This window comes from Dicentrarchus labrax, unplaced genomic scaffold (assembly GCF_905237075.1).
Source record: "Dicentrarchus labrax unplaced genomic scaffold, dlabrax2021, whole genome shotgun sequence".
In the NCBI taxonomy this organism is placed as follows: domain Eukaryota; kingdom Metazoa; phylum Chordata; class Actinopteri; family Moronidae; genus Dicentrarchus; species Dicentrarchus labrax.
The window spans coordinates 24701957-24720982 of record NW_026136719.1 but is presented as its reverse complement, the minus strand read 5'-3'; the positions used below and the strand labels follow the sequence as shown (position 1 = coordinate 24720982).

At 39.9% G+C, this 19026-nt stretch overlaps 1 protein-coding gene and 1 long non-coding RNA gene across 6 annotated transcripts in view; both read left to right on the top strand.

The window, feature by feature from the left end:
• cd276 (CD276 molecule) overlaps window positions 1-19026 on the top strand; it is a 66825-nt gene that overhangs the window by 26360 nt on the left and 21439 nt on the right. The window lies entirely within an intron of this gene.
• On the top strand, window positions 14948-18839 carry LOC127351818 (uncharacterized). Its single transcript, XR_007880958.1, has 2 exons — window positions 14948-15184; window positions 15787-18839. It is a non-coding gene; the product is annotated as an uncharacterized LOC127351818 (long non-coding RNA).

Here is a 19026-nt window from a genome sequence, read left to right as displayed (position 1 = left end):
TAACACAGGTGTTAATGGTAGGTGGTCTGCGTGAGAGCGTTTTTAGCTATTCATTACTACGTTTCTTTTCTTCATTAGACATGTGCCTACTTGCTTCTTGCCCTCTTTTCCTGACTATGTTATTACGTCTTTAGAGCTTGATCCTGACATCATGTTGCCATCTAAATAGCTACCTGCCACACTTCCACGCTCATTCCTCTTTTGTCCCTCAAGGAATGTTTTCTCTGAATATTGTTATACATTATTCTTTTCCTCTGAATCTATGAACATATCGTGTGGCAGTTTGAAACATTTTTGTGTCTTAAATTGGAATAAAAACATTGCTGTACTAGCATTGCCAAAGGGCCAAACAGAGGGATGCAGGGATCTACTGGTTCAAAGTCTCTCTCATTAGAGTAACCGTTGTAGTGAAATTGCAGTAATTGCAATTATTCACGAAATACTTTAGAAGCATGTTTACATCTTTCTGTGGTAGGATCTTCTGTCAAAAGCTCTGTCAATCAACTTCGGGGTAATATGTTGCCTGAAATCATGTTTTTGCTTTCAGCTTCTATAACAAACCGCTGTGCTGGTCCTTGTTCTCTTCTGAACAAGGGCTAATTTAAATGCAATTAACACTGCCTTCGGAGAGGCAGAAAACAGCAGTATAAATGAATCTGTTGTCAGTAGAGCAGCAAGCAGGCAACTTTCCCGATGGAGCACTGTATTAATTAGTGTCCAGTGCACAAATAGGCCTTCTTTCTCTTGCTGAATGCGTGCTCCGCGTTATCAGGAACCCAGCCAGGGAAAACAACCGAATAGACAGATGAAGTAATGTAGGCAGTCTAAAATAAATTCAGGTAGGCAGCAATGGCACCATTGTCAGCACATTAATTCCTATCAGGATTATTAACTTGGGCCAATTGCCGCTGTCAGTGCTCTAAGATATTTGAACGTCCACTTCAGGGCTTTCAGTATAGGAAATTTTTATCCCTGTATTATGGCCCAGGCAATGTTATTTGTCATGCTCCCAGTCTTACTGTTAGCGACTCTGAGGGATTGTTGGGTTGGATTCAGTTGTGGGCAGTTTCTGGTCTGTGTGCTGCTCTCTGCTCAGGACGGCACAATCAGAAAGATAAAATAGACTCCTCTCTTTTGTGCTGGGATTTATTTCCTCCTTTTATTTTTGTCCCCTCTGCCATCTTGATTTCTTAGAATTTAAGGTTTTTTTTACCCTGGTTGGGTGTTAAAATGCTTTTCTTTGCCATAATAAAAAAGCAACCTTCCTATTCCTATATATTCTTCGTGGACCATGAGTTTGTGTATTTTTGCATTTGCTCTGTAAGATAAGGTCATCAGTCTCGGTGTTTATGGCTATATGCATGTGCACAAAGTGTTGTTTATGTGAATACATAATACAGTTTATTTCTGTCTTCTGTATGTCATCATGCATGTGAGAAAAAACAAGGTCCATCTTTGCTCCAAGACCATCATATCATGGCAGTGTGATCATATCCACTGTCTGCCACCCTCTCACAAACAGCAGTCTGACATCTTTATGCCCGTCCTGGTGGAAACCTGTCTCTCTCTGGCCTCCCTCGCTTTCCTTTTCAGGACACTGTATTTATGAGGGCAGTAAACGTACAAAAGCCCTCTTTTGTTATTGATCGGGTTCATTTTGATTTGGACTCACAGCAAGGACTATCATTGGGACCGGTGGGGCCCTGCAGTGTACATTTCACACAGCTCCCGCTAAATCCTGTAAGAGGGATTGGTTTCGGGAGGTCTGGCATCAGTCTTGGCTTCACGATATGAAATCATATTAGTTTCAGCTTTTCAGAGTCACTGGGAGAATAGCCACCAACAAACGTCTGGGCACACCTTCAAAGTTTGCTTATTTAGTTATTCAGCCCGTTTATTTGATGTTTAAACTCTGCACCTGATAACACCATGAATTATTGTCCTGCAAAGAATGTTTGGAACCTCAGTAAATTGCTTTGTTCTGTGCATGCAAACAGTCCAAATTAGTAGCTGGTTACACACAAAGAGCATTGTCTAGCGATATAATGTGTTTTCAATTAGAAGGCGTTGAGAGATTTAGCTTATTCTCAGGATAGGTAGCTCTTTCTTCGATAGCTCTAGAGACCAGTAATTGATTACCAAGTGTGAAATGGAAGTTAAGAACGGACTGAGTGTGGCTGTGTCCCAGAGGAGAGGAGTTTCGAGCGGGCGTAGTGCTCGACTTGCTCACCTCCCTCCGTGCTGACAGCTTGACTTAAAAATACGTAAGCACCCACTGACTCACTGTGTGATAAGAAACACACCTATTATAGAGCCCTTCATTTCAACCCCAGTGTCAAATATCACAGTAATGACTGTGATTAAGCCATGCTGCGGCCGTGCTCCTTATGATACCAGTTTGAATGGACAGCAGCTTGCGATGACTCACATCCCCTTCAGGTTGCATTAATATCTTCCCACTAGCTCGGACTCTGTAGCCACGCCTGTCTCCCCAGAGCCTGACAACTTGCAGCTCATTACAGACAAACTGTCCATGAGGAAAACAAACTCGCTCCTCTTACCTTATTAATATTGTCAACTGTGTTTAATTTCATGACTTGCCCTCCTCGTGTGTGTTGCCGCAGTAACTGCAACTCTCTGTCAACAGCCGAGACAGCTCAGTGACCCACACCGCAAGAGTCTGTCATATCTATAATGTATCTGTCTCGATGCTTTCAGCCACTTACTCCACCAGATGAAGAGTGATGCCATTTGTAATGTTGGGTCGTTTTCCTGATGTGGTTGTTAAAGGGGTTAAGCAATCCAAACAGGGTTAAACTGCTAAGAGTGTTTCAGAGTACTCTGGCTGTGTTGTTGGAACCAAGAAATTCAGTTCAACCAAGCTGAAGACTGATGTTTGGAAGGGGAGTAGAAATTTAACAGCTTTGCTGATACTCTAGATATGATTCAGAGGAATAGTTCGACATGTGCTTATTCACTTTCTGGTGGAAAGTTAGATGAGAAGATTGATACCACTCTCATATCTGTCAATTAAATGCACGATAATGCTACAACCAGCAGCTGGACAGCTTAGCTTAGCACAAAAACTGGAAGCAAGTGCAAACAACTTGCCTGGTTCTGTCCAAAGGTAACAAAATATGCCTATCAGGAAAAAAAACGTATCCCTGGTGATAGGTAATTAGTGTTACTTTTAGACAGAGCCAGGTTAGCTGTTTCCAGTCTTTGTGTTAAGCTAAGCTAACCAGCTGTCGGCTGTAACTTTTATTTTTTATTTTTTTCTAACTTCTGACCCTCAGCACAGAACGTTTCTTTAATACACCATGAATATAATTTTTTAACTTCCATATTCAGTGAAACATTAAACATGTCTAGGCATTTGCAATTGCTTTTTTCTTTTTTTTAGAAATGTTGTCATGTAAAATGGAGATGGAGAAAACTGACTGAATTTCATAAATGAGGCACACACTTGTATTACACTTTTTTTGCACTATGTACTGTATAAAAAGGATGTCCCATTTTCAATGATATATCTATTGAATATGTTGCAGGATGTGTATACACCTGCTCAATGACACACCAGGCAAGCAGACAACTGATGTCCTTGGATTTTAATATTTCACTGCTCCGAAAAGCCACGTGACATAATGTGATGACATTGTGGGCGCGATGATGTAACTGGGTATAGTTTTGAAATATGTGCTGCTTCAGCAGAGTGATGGCTTACATCCAGAGATGAAAGTAAGTGTGTCCTGTTTTGTATTGTGCGTACCACTGGAAGAATTAGTGCCGGTACTCCAAAAGCAGAATAAGGAGCTGTCAAGGTTATATAGAAAAATAGGATTCAAGTTGTAATCCTGCACATTGTAAATCTGCCATTGATTTACAAGAAAGTCTTAAATAATGTTTCTCACAATACTTTCTTGTTATTTATCATACATTTTAAAGCAAGGGGCAGACAGCTTCAAAGACGGCAGTAGTGTGCATCATAATGGTGTAAAAATATGATAAGAAAGGAGGAAAAAGAGGACAAGCTCATTTTCACATTTGCATGAAGGTCTCCCTGTCATTTGGGTGCAGTGGGGGCTATAGAGGTCGATTGTGTAACTAAAAAAAGGAACAATACAGAGTGTCAGGTACTAATTGCTGTGAGAAGTAATGATCACCCATTCTGTTGTATGTGTGCTATTAAGCCGGGTGTATAGTATGCATTGCACGCATTTGGACACATTGGCCTCCACATATAGTAAATGTGACTTGCTTAATCGTGTTTCGAAGTAGTTTAGACAGTAAGTATTGTGTAAAATGTGCAGATACATTTATAATCTCCTTATAACAACCTGTTTAGCTGTGATTACAATCAAGCCCTGTACCAATGATAGTGGCTACCCATAAGCCTGTTGGAAAATTGTGACTATTGTTCTCCATGCATTTATTTTTCTGTTGAAAGAAAGTTGTCTCCAAGCCATGGTCCAAGAGAAAGAGTAAGTTTTGTTTTTATTTACCCAGAAAATGCTTGCTTAGCATGCATGCTGTTTATAGCAGTGGCCTGGATCACAAACTCACACCTGGGAACAACCAGAAACTTTTTCTGCCTGTCACCGTCTAGCTCCACAGCAGAGTTTTAGGGCTTAATGCCTTGTTCAAGGACAGCCAAACTGTAGCCTGCAGCCCTGTAGATTGTTTTCTGCAATATAAACTTTATGAAAATGTACATATTTTTCTGTAAGTATTTATTCAAAGCTTGCAACCAAGCTTGCATAACTAGAACAATGGTCTGATTTGTTAATCAGAGTAGGTATTTTATTTATTTGTTGACATTTTGATTATCATTAGATGTTTAAAAGTTGATCAGTGTCAGGTTTATTCTTTTACTTTGTTTCTCTCTTAGACCTACATTGCTCGAGGCCCTCAGTGTAGATATCTGATGGTAAATGAGAGAATGAACGTCCTTATTTGTGCTCTAGCTAGCCTTGTTTTAGTCATAATATATTAGTTTTGTGGAAAGTGCTACCCTTGTGGGACATTGGTATGAACATATTGTCCCTAGCTCCTTTCTCAGCCAACAGCTGAACATTTTCTCAGGCTAAATAACTTAGCTACACACAAGTTGTGAGACTGTGATTAGCTATATTCCACTGAGAGAGAGATTTACAGAGTAATTTTTTCAGTCTGTCCAAGATATCATATTTTAAAAGTGCTGGAAGGAGACAAAGTATATTTAAGCAATAAGCCATGAGAAGCTGTACTTGACAGTGATTTTGGAACAGCTTAGAGGCATTGTTAGGGACTCCTCTAAAAGAACTGTCAGAGCACAGCCCCGAGTAGCTTTTTGCTTTTGTGAAATGACTGCAATAAAAAAGAATGTAAATGTGCCATAAATTTTACATTTGAATGCAGTTTATGTAATAAATTATGATACATTTACCAATTTGATCTGTGATTCCGGGTTACAAGGTCTTTTTACAAGATCTTCAAACACAATCAAAAGGGAGAGAAGAAACTGTTTTACGATCTAAACTCAATAAATGACTAGATAGAAGAGGAGCTATATGTATTGATCTAGCTGAGCCCTTAATGGACATTCAAAAGATTTTGTGTTGCTAAGTTTTTAAAAGCGTAATATTTATTAAATTCCTATTTTTAATCATTTCCTATCAGTAGATTTCAGTGCTAGTGTCCAGACTGCAGTCATTTATTTAATCTAGCAATAAGTTTTGGTACTGCAAAAAAAATTGACACAAAGCTATGCTAAGTCCTTCCAGCTACATATGTGATAAGGGTACTAATTAGACTGTAAAAGTTAAATTAGACATAATAGAGGAATTATACTTTGCCATTGTATCGTATGAACCATATTTGTGGTTTTAAATTTTGCTTTGTTTAAACTAAGCATACTCTTAGATGCGTCGTTCCACTGACATGCACATCGCCTTCTTAGAAATGCTCTTATAAATAATAAATAATATATTTATGGGAAGATTTTAAAGGCTCTTTTTGCTAAGGATCTGCCCTGAGAAATGTCCTCAAATAGGCACCATATCACTGCTGGCACAAAGGGTGTTAGGGGCATTATACAATAGCTAAACATGACCTCTGATCTCCTTGGAAGCAACTTTATGGTGTTTGTATTTGCTTGCTTTCAAACTAGGCAAATTATTGTGTAATCATCTGAAGAGGTTTCGGTTTTGTTCTTGAGATGAACAGTTAACAGGAATGAGCTGACCTGCTCCAAAGTCTGAGGTCGGCTTAGCTCGAGAATATGAGAATATTCATCTGTCTCTCCAGTAGCCACCAAAGACTGCAGCAGAGGAAAATGAGAAATGCTGTTTTATAATGAGAGCCCAAGGCAAAGACATACAGAGACATGTCTTTTAAAAAAATCTGTCATTATATATTCTCCTAGTAATACTGCAGTGGGAGAAGCATACTAAGAACTTGTGCTCTTTGAAGCGGTCCAGGCAGTTCTTTAATGTTAAGGATAGAACTTGCATTGCTTTGTGATATAGGTAAAGCTTACATCCTGCCATTTTGTATTCAGAGATGTTATCATGTAAGCAGCAACTGTTCCTGTGGATTTGAACTATGGCTTCGTTTACAAACATTGCTACTTAAAAATCAGAGAGAATCAACAATGACTATAAAAAGTTTTTGCAAGAGTTAAGACAATTTTATAACTAGAGCACACCAGATACAAGGACTAAGTGCTGATGCTGTTTAACTGGGCCATTACAGATTCATAGCAATCTAAAGAGACAAAAAGCAAATGTGAAAGACGATTACAAAAGCTAGTGCAACTACTAGGTGTGTTCCTGACCTAAATGAACCCTCGGATGGATGGTTCAATAAGTGTCATGTTAAAGTTCATATCCTGGATGATATTTCTCACCCACTTTGCACTATACTGATGTAACACAGGAGTTGTTTCAGCAATAGGTGTGCACTTCACAGACTGACTGCAGAGAGTTTCAAGCTGCAGTTTGTTCTTGGTGCAATGAGCCATTGGAATGTGCACTAAGGAGCTGTGGCTCATCCACCATGTTAGCGTGGTTTTTTCAGTACTATGTGGATCGAATATTACTTGGTGTTCGTCTCTATATGTCATTGAAGTATTCTATGTGAAATGAGCCCTGTTTATGCTTCCCATCTGTGCACTTTATTACCTGTGGGAAATGACTATCATTTCTCACCGGCAGCATGTGAATATGCACTGATAAAATAACGCTAAAAGCTGGATCAGGTTTAATGATGATGATAATAAATGATAATAAACGGAGCACTGTGGTGCCTTTCAGCTCATTGTTTTGTCTTTTTGTCTGGTAGGCAGCTGTTTTCAGCGAAAAAGCTCAGATAAACCCAATGTACGCTACTTGACTAGCACGAAATGGCCGGCTGACAATATATTTCTCCTAGGAGTTGGTTGAGACCAAAACAGAGATAAAAGGAGACTGATATTCGACTTACATTTGTCCGGGTTTCCAAAAATATGACTGCAAATGAATGCTTATTGCTTTATGTCTGCTAGGCAACGTTGCTCATGTTAGCTTGTTTAGATGATAATATGTCAGTGTTATTTTTACAGTATATTGCAATGCTCACAAGTGGCAAAAAAAAAAATTAATACTGCTTTAAGAGGAATCAGATGAAGCTCAGGTAAAGAATTTAGTTTTCTTTGTTGTCTAGCAGGATCAATGCATACTCTTTATTTTAAATGGCTCTTTAGTCCTTTAATACTTATTTGTCCTGGTCATCCTGCTCCTGGTCCTCTACTTGGCATTATCAACTAGCCAGATAGTCTGTTTTGGTACTGATGGCTGTCACTAGTGATTCTCTGCTACAGATTCTCAGCATCTCACAGGCAGCTCTTGTTTTAAAGCTAATTAAAAATGTAGACAGCACAACTGAGTGTAAACTGAGTGTTGCACCCAAGTTCCGCCTGCATTGCAAAAGATGGCCTAGTGAAGAAATGGAGCAACCAAAAAAAAAAAAAAAAAGGAGAAGAATAAAATCAATAGTCCACTCTGCCTCCAACATCTTAATGCCACTCTCAGTGGAGAGGGATGTGTGGAAGTGATGGAGTCTCTGTCAGTTACTAGACATCAGAGGAGTTTTTAATTGAGGCCCCAGTGGGGCTGGGAGGGACATGGGAGATGTTGAGAGAGAGCTTACCCAGCCGGTGTTATATGAGGTGGACAGACCTCTTGTGAGACAGTGCTGTTGCCCACTTTCATCCCTCTCCCAGACTAGGGCTGGGCAGTATGACATGAAGTTTATATCAAAGAATATGTTGAATATTGATGTTAATGACATATATCGTGGATAGTAGCAATTTACCCTCTGAAGTTAAAGTTATGATCAATTAACTATTAATATAGTTTACAGCGGTTGTGCATGGGAGTTTCATACCTAGTGGAAATTAAGAGCTTATCACACTGCACAGGGTGTGTGTGTGTGTGTGTGTGTGTGTGTGTGTGTGTGTTGTTTGTTTGTTTGTTTGTTTGTTTAACAGCTGTTCAGGATTTTATTTTGGGTGAAATGCATGAGTCTGTTTTTTATGTACCATGTACCCTGTGTTTTCACTGTCCTACCACAACTGACTTGTCTTATCATTAGGACAGGGACTCGGGCAACAAAGTCTGCATTGTGGTTTTTCTCTTTACACCAGTGCTAGCGCTACTTGTGTCAAAGCCGGGGCAGATTTTCAAACATTCCTCATACTTGCTGACATATTTCTTCATGGTTTGCTCCTGTCTCCATTGCGCTGTCTGACTCAATTTCTTCACCCGCCCTTTTCTTAGCATGCAAATGTGTGTTTGTTTTAGTGTAAAAGGAAAGCGTATGCTCACTGGTTAACACGCAGCAAGCTGAAGGTTGCAGTGCACTTTGACATGACATTTAAAATCCATTCTGTACAGGAACAGTTGGTGTAGCCAAATCCATCAGGGCACATACTTCAACCGGTGTAGAGTTTATTCTGGTTATACTGCACATCTCTACCCCGGGCCATTGTTTATATATTACAGCACAAAGCCATATTCATTCTCTCACCTCTATGCCTGTAATGTAACCTCTGCTTTCCTAACACGACAACACGACAGTTGTATATTCAGTTAATTAGCCAGTCTACTAGCTATGGGATTACCTTCAACTGTAAAGATGAGAAAATTGGCTCTAACCTTGCCCCTGGCATATCTGAGTAAGACTTGAAATCATCCCTTTGAATGTACCTGTGGCTTAGCTTCCCCCTCACTTCCCTCCTAGACAAATCGGTGACTGTTATACTGTTGGCCTGATTGTATACTGTAGTAAGACACAAAAAGCTTCCTGCTAGTTTCTGAGATCACTTCAGTGATTCAGTTTTACTCATTTGTTGATGTTTTTTGACACTATGACATAAAAAAAGTAGTGCCATCACATGAAGTATTAATGCCGGTAATAAATCTGTAGGTAGATGTTGTAATATAATCTACAGAAATGCAAAACATAGAAATATAATGCATGTTGTAGCACCAAGCAGACTATTAGTTTTTTAAATAATGCATATGTATGTGTGAATAAAAATACACATCCGATTACCTAATATAAATAAAGGGTAGTTCAACATTTACATGTAGTGCTGAAAGCGTCTAGCGGCCTATCTTAAAGGAATACTCCATCCAATTCCTATATTTTTAATATTAAATACTCACCCCCTATTGACCTTATGTACCCACCTATTTGGGTACTTCTGGTTGTTATTGCTGTCTATAGTAAACACAAGTCAAAAGTCATGGCCCTGATTGGTTCACACAGCCTACTGTACATTTCTTATAGTTGAGAACACATGGTCACATTTTTGAAGAGGTCATGTGTCCTGACATCACCACATACGCTGCAGATATTGGATTAAAACTATCTTTGGTGCAAGGTTACGTTCCTATCTAGTTTACAGTATTGAAATTTTCATCCAAACTTTTCAAACCTTTCTTTCAGCATACATCATTTTACCTCAAACATATCTTTGTTATTTCTGTGCTGCAATTTGTTGTTAATTTATTTACAACAAGCTAATACTTTGCCATATATAAACCATATTCTTTCATATATTCATATATTTTCTTTCAATGGGAGAGTATTGTTACAGCCAAGTTCAAAGCCAAAGGTTTGTAGTATTTCACCTGAAATACTCCTAAAGTGATATTCAATAACCATTGCCTGTGATGTTCAACATCTTTTGCTGCCTTTGTAAGTACCTTTCACAGACATCTAGATCTAGTCCTGATTTTCACTGTTAACTGACTTTGTTATTCCGAAAAAGTCTTTCCTTTTCATTGTCTTGTTTTGTATGAACAAGCCACAATGATCCAAATTTATATCCTGCATTGACCTGCCAATTGTAACTCAAGCTCAGTCCTACTATATGTCTCATTGTAACCTATCTCAGTAGTGTGTGACCGTTGGGTGGCAGAGAATATTCACCTGTGGATCAATCAGATTAAAGTCTGACTCATTTTATGGAGGAGGTAACCATACCACACAGATTCATCATTCTAAATCCATAGCACTGCACTATAGGCAGAGTATCTATGGACTATGAGCCATCCTTCCACTAGAGAAAGGTCAGTAGCAGCCTGACATGTCCGAGAGACAGCTTATGAATTGAGAGTGGACTAATACCACAAAACTTACTTGGGATTCCAGCCCAGTCCAGCAGTCACACCGTTACCAGCTCAAAGCCTGCTTGCTTGTGAACCCACAAACTCAATCACTCGCTTGTTTTTTCACCTACTTGGGTCTCTTGGTCACTCACCCGCTTACCCCATAAACCAACCTTCACTGGCTCACTAACTCATCTACCTTACTCTCCCACTAACCCTTCACCATTTCCCCCACCACCTCCAGATGGCTTTTATAGTTCTCCCGCTGAGAAAAAAAAAAAGGGCTGTTAGAAACTTTATTCCTATAAATGCAGAGCCATTACTCTGCTTTAATGTGCACGTCTGCACATCATACACTTGTGTTTGCCACGAGCCCATGGCGTCAAGGGAAGGGCAATAATGTCAGACAAATTGTGTAAGTAAATGGGCGCTAGGTCGTCCTAGAGATGAGCGCATTGCCTCCCTGCATGCCAATAAGGCAGTGAGGTAGCATCTAGCTGAAAAGCAATTTATTGAAATGCAAAAAGAGGAGAGAAGGCCCAGAGCAAAGATGCTGACAGGACAAAAACCTGTCGCCATCCATCTCAGTTTGCCAAATTTTCCCTCTACAAGCTGAGCTTCTTGTCCTCTCCCAGAAAAGAGAGGTGTTCCCTAGAAATATTGCAAGAACAGCTGGTGTGCCTGTGTGGTCACAAGCTTTGCATGCTGGGGCTGAATGGGGAGGGTTCAGAGGTTTTGATGGACACCTTCGAGGTTGATAATAAAGGCCGCTAATTGAAACTGAAGCTGAGACAAATTCAAAGTCATTCGTTCAATGTAATCCTAATATTCATGCTCATGTTTTCCATTCTGGCTAATCCGTGTCCTCTGACACCGAGGCCATCTTCTTTCCATTAGCACTGTTGTTATTGTTTCTGCCAATCTCTTTCCTGTGAGTGAGATCGGCGGTGCCACACAGAAACTGAATAAAGAAGTTTAAATCACCAACGTCGGCGAGCCTGTTGGCACTCGCTGAGGTAGTATGCATCAATCACCTCAGCAGTGTTGGGTGAATGTGATTTAAGCGTGAGCTCCTGTTTTGTCTCACTGAGTTTTATATCTCATTCACTTTACTGTTTCTTCCCTGCCTTACTGTATTGTCTCAATGAATGTCTTTATCTTCGCCATGTGACTCATTTTTAGAGAGATATATAAGCCTATTTCAAGCCCTGGGCCTGGCTGTGCCTCTCTGGTCTCGAGGGCTGTACAAGGCTGCGCCCTGCTGCTGCTCAACCCCTGGGCTAGCCCCAAGTCCACCTCGCTCCTCTGTGATCAGCACACCTCCTTTTACAGGTCCCCCTGTCTCTTCCTCTGTTTTCACAACCAGGCAGAATAAGGCCAGGTTGTTCATCCTGACAATGAAAGAAAAACCTAATTGACTCTTCCTCTCCTGTTCCTCATCCCTCCAGCTTGTCTACAATGAGCCTTGAGGCTCTTTTTAGCCTGAAGCCATCCTTCTGTCAAGGGACATTATTCTCTTTTGGTCACAGCTTAAGAGGCTAGGTTTCTTCTAGGCAGGTAAAACTGGGCTGACAGTTTGAGAGAAAGCAGCTTTGATCTCCACTGTCTTCACGTTGCAGAACCAAGATGACAGGCAAGGGAGTCTTAGGAGCACTTTATTCCACCAAAGGTGCTGGAGAGAAAACACTCAGGCTTGTAAAAATGCCTGCAAATCTTGGCTCTCACATTCACTGAAGCCCAAACAATACCTAAGCTGGCCCCTTGTGAGTCCCCTATAGTGTCTTCCAGAGACTAAGGGAGCCTCATTTCTCATTGGTGATGTGCCCTGTGTTAGAGGCTCCATATGGAGGTGGTGTTTTATCATACTCTTGCCTGCCCCCATTAAATATCTATTTTTACCTTAGCAGTTGGCCATGGCCTCCTACGATACACAAAACACCTACGGTGAAGCACCACCTATAAGATGTAACAGTAGAATATACGCTCCAGGTGTGGTCGATAGAACCTATAAAAAAAACATTGCAAACATTAATTGAAAGTACATTTGTAGTTACAAGTAGTACATTTTCATTTTACACTTTATCATTTTTTAAGAAATGATAGTGCTCAACATCAAAAAGCTGCACAGGATGGACACAATAACACATTACATTATATGTACAATATAATACAACAGCACCATTTTATTGCCTCTAAAACTGCCTGTGTTGACTCAGTGCCTCACAGACAATAAAATCTGAATTTTTAAAGTAGGCTATTATGTTGGATTTGCATTATATTGTGCAGGTGTTCCTGTAATTGTGTCCACCTGGGTCTATCATAATGTCTGAGACAGATGTGACCTCTACATGTTCAGACAGCTGTGGATTGTGGTGGTTCTTGCGGCCACAGCACATGACAGTAAGATTTTATAAATGAACAGAAATAGTACCTGAAGCTAACCTTACTCACATGACACAGGAAGCAAACTCACTCACAATTTTCAAAATAAGAGAACAGAGATGCTGATGGTCCACTCCAATTTACTTGCTTTGATTTGTTGGTTTTTTTTTTTACAAAATAATAATTTTTACATTTTACACAACCAAAGTACACATGAAAATAATCTTTAGTGATGTCTCGATAAAGCAATAGAGAAGGATTCGTGGAAAGTAGTGGCGGCAATCTTTAACCACTGCATTTGGCTGCATACAGTGCCAAAATGCAAACATTACCAAGTGCAGCTTTAGTGAGACACATCAAACCTATAGAATCCAATAAAAACAAAAATCATAAATGCTGCATGCAGTTTAAATGTGCTGAATTGTGCAGAATTTCATTATGACTCCAGGCTTTCATGTGGTAGTAAATTATATGACAAAAATGAAAAGATCAACTATATCTATAGTGTCGTTTTATGTTCACTGACAGGGTACATACTTCAGCCCCTATCCATTTTATGTTACTAGTCAACTGACATTGAGTGTTGACATCAGCAAAAGTGGAAGGATGTAAATACAGACAGGAACCCTGGTGAGGGTGTTGCATTTAGATCTGTTATTATGATTGTCTTGTTTCATTCTTTATCACATCACGTCAACTCGTTACATATCCACTTTTTTATGAGTAATGACGTGTGATACAGATTCATAGTATCTAGAAATCCTCAAGTGCATAGGTGAAGTTTTCCACATTTGGTGCAGCTCTGAAGACTGCAGACTCTAGGTAATGTGACAGTGCAGCCCAAAGCACTCCATCCTTACCCTTGCACAGAGGGAATAGGGAAAAGGGGAAAGAGAGGATAGGTAAACAGAGCCATTAGAGACAAATCTATTTCTGAAGAAAACAAAATCACATCATCAAACAAGAGAAAAAGAAAAATATGATCCTGCAGCCCTTTGGGCCCTGGCGTAGCGATGATAGCCGACTATGGCATTTGTCTTTATCAGTCTGCCTTGAGGGAGGGAGAGCGTGGTGGGAAGGTGTGAGAATAAAAAGAGAATGAGAAAGACAATGGAAACAAAGAGCACCGTGTCTTCTTTACACATCACAAAGAGCTAGACACATTTGTTACTTTTCTGACTTCATGAGATGTGAACAGCTTGTGTATTACTATTCCTCTTTCATGCATGTTTTGCGGTTTTTGCTGTTAGTGCTAAGTGGCTCTCAGATGGTCATTCTTTAAATATAACAGAGTGAAGGGCTCGGTGGACAGCGAGCCACAGCATCATCAGTCATGACTAGCCTGGGGAGGCATACGCAGCTTCATCAAAATGACAAGATTGACTTTCCAGATTTTATCCTTTCTCCGTGACATTTGGTTGTTTATCCTGCTTTGTAGTAGCAGTACCAGAGAGTCTTTATGCACCTTGTGTATTGAGAGTCTCTCTTGAAATAGATATATATGGTTAAACAGACTATGGTGACCTTTAAAAATTAAATTGTAATAATTAGGGCCTAGATGTGTAGTGTGTAAAATGTGTATGACTTCCTCAGCAACACTTGCCTCTATAGTATATTGGAGGTAGTGACTTTTTTTAAAGGGTACATATTATGCAAAATTCACTTTTTACATACTTGTACACATAGATTTGGGTATTTGGGTGGCCTACCAACCCAAAAACTGGGAAATAAATGAACACAGTCCTTTTTTTGCGGGCTGCCTATGTCAGACGACCTGAGCGCCAACAAGCCGTTCAGATTTTGCTCCTCTTCCTACGTAAGAAGCTGATTCAGTAGCATTGTACCCGCTCCCCTCTGACTAACCACCTCCCTCAGAGGAGAGCTGCCTTTGCGACTGTCCGCCATGTTTCCCCTGCAAGCACCGGCTGTTTCTGAAAGCCTGGAGCTATGCGGCACAGCTGCCCTGATGTTGGCTGCACGGACCAGCACAAAGTCTGCATGTCCTCCCATCATCAGAGGAGGCTAAAAACCAGCGGGTTGACTTTATTTTTGATAGAAATGTGACTAAAACGTCCCCACAACAACTGAAACTGCTTTTCCCAAGGGAGGACCAGCTCAACAATGGACCGATACCGGCTGTCTGTGACCCAACTTCACACTTGGAAGCTGTAAGTTTTTCCCTGTTTTTCCCTGTTTTATGTTGTTTTACTGTTTATCGTATAGGTTAGCCTGCTGGACTTAGCGTTAGCATGCTGCAAAGCTAATGTGGCTAACATTGTGTCACACTGGCTGGGCAGATGTCAGACTTTATGTTGTAATATCGAGGGACAGTCAGAGACTGTGTGAACGTTAAGACTCATATGAAGCCAACTAAATATTGCACCTGGAACTTTTACTGTATTTATGAGCTTTTGGTATGTCACAGCAGAAGTTACAGTCACAGTAAATGTCCCACGTAATTTGTTTCTTCGTCAATAAACTATGCCTACCTGTTATTATTATAGCACTGTGTGTAGCTGTTGCCATTTACACAGTTTAGATAAAGTTGGTAACTTCAAACTGTTTCCTTCATACAGAACAACACATCACTACAGTTAGCTGCAACAAGGGACCCACCAGAGACACTGCTTTATTATTTTATTTTATAACTTAGGACTACTTTGAGCCACAATGAGCTGTTGCACCCTTGAGTAGTTAGTTGTCCTTGTACTGTATTATACTGTATTATATGCTGTCTTACAAGTAACGCTGAATCTGCCATGGTTTACAGATGATCTGAGTAACGTGATGAAGCTCAGGTGTTCCTGGACCCATCAGAGGACAGAGACAGCTGCAGCATCAGGACAGTATGGGTATCCAAAGGAAGAAGCATCGAGATGAACACTGACCGCAGAGCTCCATTACCAGCTGACACTTCAAAATGCAAGAAACTATATACCTCGACGGAGGACATTATCTGCACAGTTTACATAAAAGTTACAGCTTTCCTACTTGCGTCATACACGGTCTATATTTCTGTGTAACTGGGATTTGAATGAAACATGAATAAAGAGTTTTGCCTGACTTACTATGAAATATGGATAGTGTGCTGTCCACAGTATATAGGCAAGTTACTTTATTAGATCAGTAATTCCTTCAGTTATGTTGACATGTTGCACAGGATAAAGTATTCCAGGCAGGTTTCTGCTAATGCTGCTGCCTAATGTGTACAAAGAGAAATAACAGATGGGAGGTTACAGCCATCATTATACTATTATACTTTGGTACATTTACTGGCTTTTTCTTCACTAGAAATAATTGCTTGTCATTGTCTGTTTTATATCGTACTTTCCATCCCCACATCCTGAGAAGAGAGAGATCCTCTAAGTGTTTACATTACATAATATGCTACATGCACATGCTAACACATAACCACTGGGCTGTGAGGACTGTAGTATTTACCTGAGGAAAACATCATGGAAACTTGTAATCTTGATTGTCGATGTTAATTTCCCCCTCGATTTTTTGTCTAAACATGTCACTAACATGTCTGGTGGGGAAGTTTTTTGTTTAGAAGTAGTTATTGATTTAATATTCACGGTAGTAGTGAAAACACCAGCAATGCTGATGTGGAAGACAGAGGGTGGTACCTGCTTCAGCTCGTGTGAGTTGACCAATCAGAGCAGACTGGGCTTTTCGGAAGGGGCCTTAAAAAGACAGGAGCTCAAACAGAGCATTTCAGACAGAGCCTGAAAAGAGGTGCTTCAGCTATTAGGCAGTATGAGAAAAATGATGTGTTTTTTGAACATGAAAACATCTAAACCTATTTTAGTAAACACACTAAATAAAATTATCAACCTTAAAATGGGCATAATATTTCTCATTTAATATATTACTGCCCTTTCACAAAGGATAGGTGTTAGGACAAAGCATGGAGTACAGCCTTATTGCAACTCGCAGTTGTACTTAGGCACAGCTATGCTTCGGACTGAATGCTAATGTTACGCAGGTATAGGTGTATGTTTAATGTGTTAACTATCTTAGTAATGCATTTTAGCATGCTAACATTTGCTAATTAGTAGTGCTGTCAGTTAAACGCGTTGTTAACGGCGTTAACGCAAACCCATTTTAACAGCGTCAATTTTTTTATTGCGAGATTAACGTTCTTTTTGGCCTAGCACTTTGTAGTTTTTTCACATGCTGTTGTAACAACTAGTAACGTTAGAAAAACTACAACACCACACCAGATCTAGCTAGACCGGAAAGAAAACAACAGGCACGCCGCACACACTTGTTTAAGAGTAGTAGACGTTACGCTTTGAGTGGATGGCGAGCGTGAGGTGCCCGAAATGGATGCCAATAATATTCTGAATGGAAAGTTTACTTTTAAAAAGTTGCCAAATGGTTCCATTGACAAGACCAAAGTGATCTGTGTGTTTTGTCGTTTGTCAGCACGTCCAGTCTGAAATACCACTTGATGGCCAAGCACACAGCTGATGCGAATTCTCCGCCCCCTCGAAAAAGCTAGGCGACAATGGATGATTTTTCAATAAAAACAACATTTGCACAAAGCAAGCCGCTCCACTTTTCCATGTTGATAAGAGCAATAAAATGAGAAAAAATAATGGGACAAAAAGAAATCAAGGGACATTTAGAATAGATAAAAATGTGCGATTAATTGCGAGTTAACTATGACATTAATGCGATTATTCGCGATTAAATATTTTAATCATTTTACAGCACTACTAATTAGCAATAAACACAACTCCTGATGGGAATGGCATTAGTTTTTCCAGGTGTTTGATCATAAACCAAAGTATTAGAAACATTATCTGATGACAACACATAATCTGATGGTGGTGCTAGATGTAAAGTCAAGGAATCACCAAAGTTACTCTGATTCATGAATGTCTGTTCCACATATTTAGCAATATATCCAAAAGTTGCATGGCCATTTTTCTCAAAATGACAAATATGAACCTCATGCGCTATAGAAATGTGCTATAGAAAAGTCACTGGGTCATCAAAGTCTGTTAGGCTTCGTCCTCTGTGAACCATGGAAGTCTGTACAAAATGTCATGGCAATGGACCAAAGTAGTGAATCGACAGACAGATTGACATTCACAACCCTAGAAACATGCCAAGCAAGCATGTCTAAAAACAACTGCAGAATAAAGGCTGAACTGTTGTTTTTTAATGATCCTTTTCTCTCATTGGTGAGTACATGTCCCACCCCCTCCTCCCCTCTTTGGTCCTCTGTGGCCTTTCATTAACTCTGTTTCGTGGGACAATCGGGTACATCTGTTTCTCAGCATCAGATGGACTGGCTTTCCATTTGAGAATTCATCACCTCCAAAAGGATGCCTCTATTTGCCCTCCATCTTGGCTTGGCTGTATCATAGCCTGTCTGCCTGTCTTCATAGCTGATGCCAAGTCCTTACAGATGCTTCATCATTTCCTCTTTCCAATGCCAGTCATTTTTCAGTCTTTTTCTTTTTTTTTATGTATTATTATTATCTGCCCAGAGCGGGCACTCTCTGAAGGAGGCCTGTTTGTGCTACAGCCAGGCTCACAGCTATTTAGTGGCTCTGCTGTTTTCCTTTCTTCTCCCTCTGTTCAGTTTGAATACCCCAGGGAAATTTGGCTGTGTCTCTGATATCTTTTTTGTCCTGCTGACCAGTTTTTATTTCTCCTCATCAGTTTGCCGTGTTTCAAGATACTGTCACTGTCATTTTGATGCCTAATTTTCTCCTAAGTGATTTTACTGTAGTGCTGTCCAAAAGATATCTATTACTATCATTGTACTCATCAAACAATAAAAAGTAAAATAAATTGAAACATAAATTTGGTAGAAATGTGTACCATACTTTTTTACCTTGTGCCTATTTAGAATATTACACTACATTTTAACATTTAATTAGCTTTCAGAGAGATAATGATATTGTAGACATTAAGAGGTTATAGAATAATAAAGCGAACGCATCAGAACTTCAGACATCTGAGCAATGTGTAGCAGAAGGCAGGGGGTGGG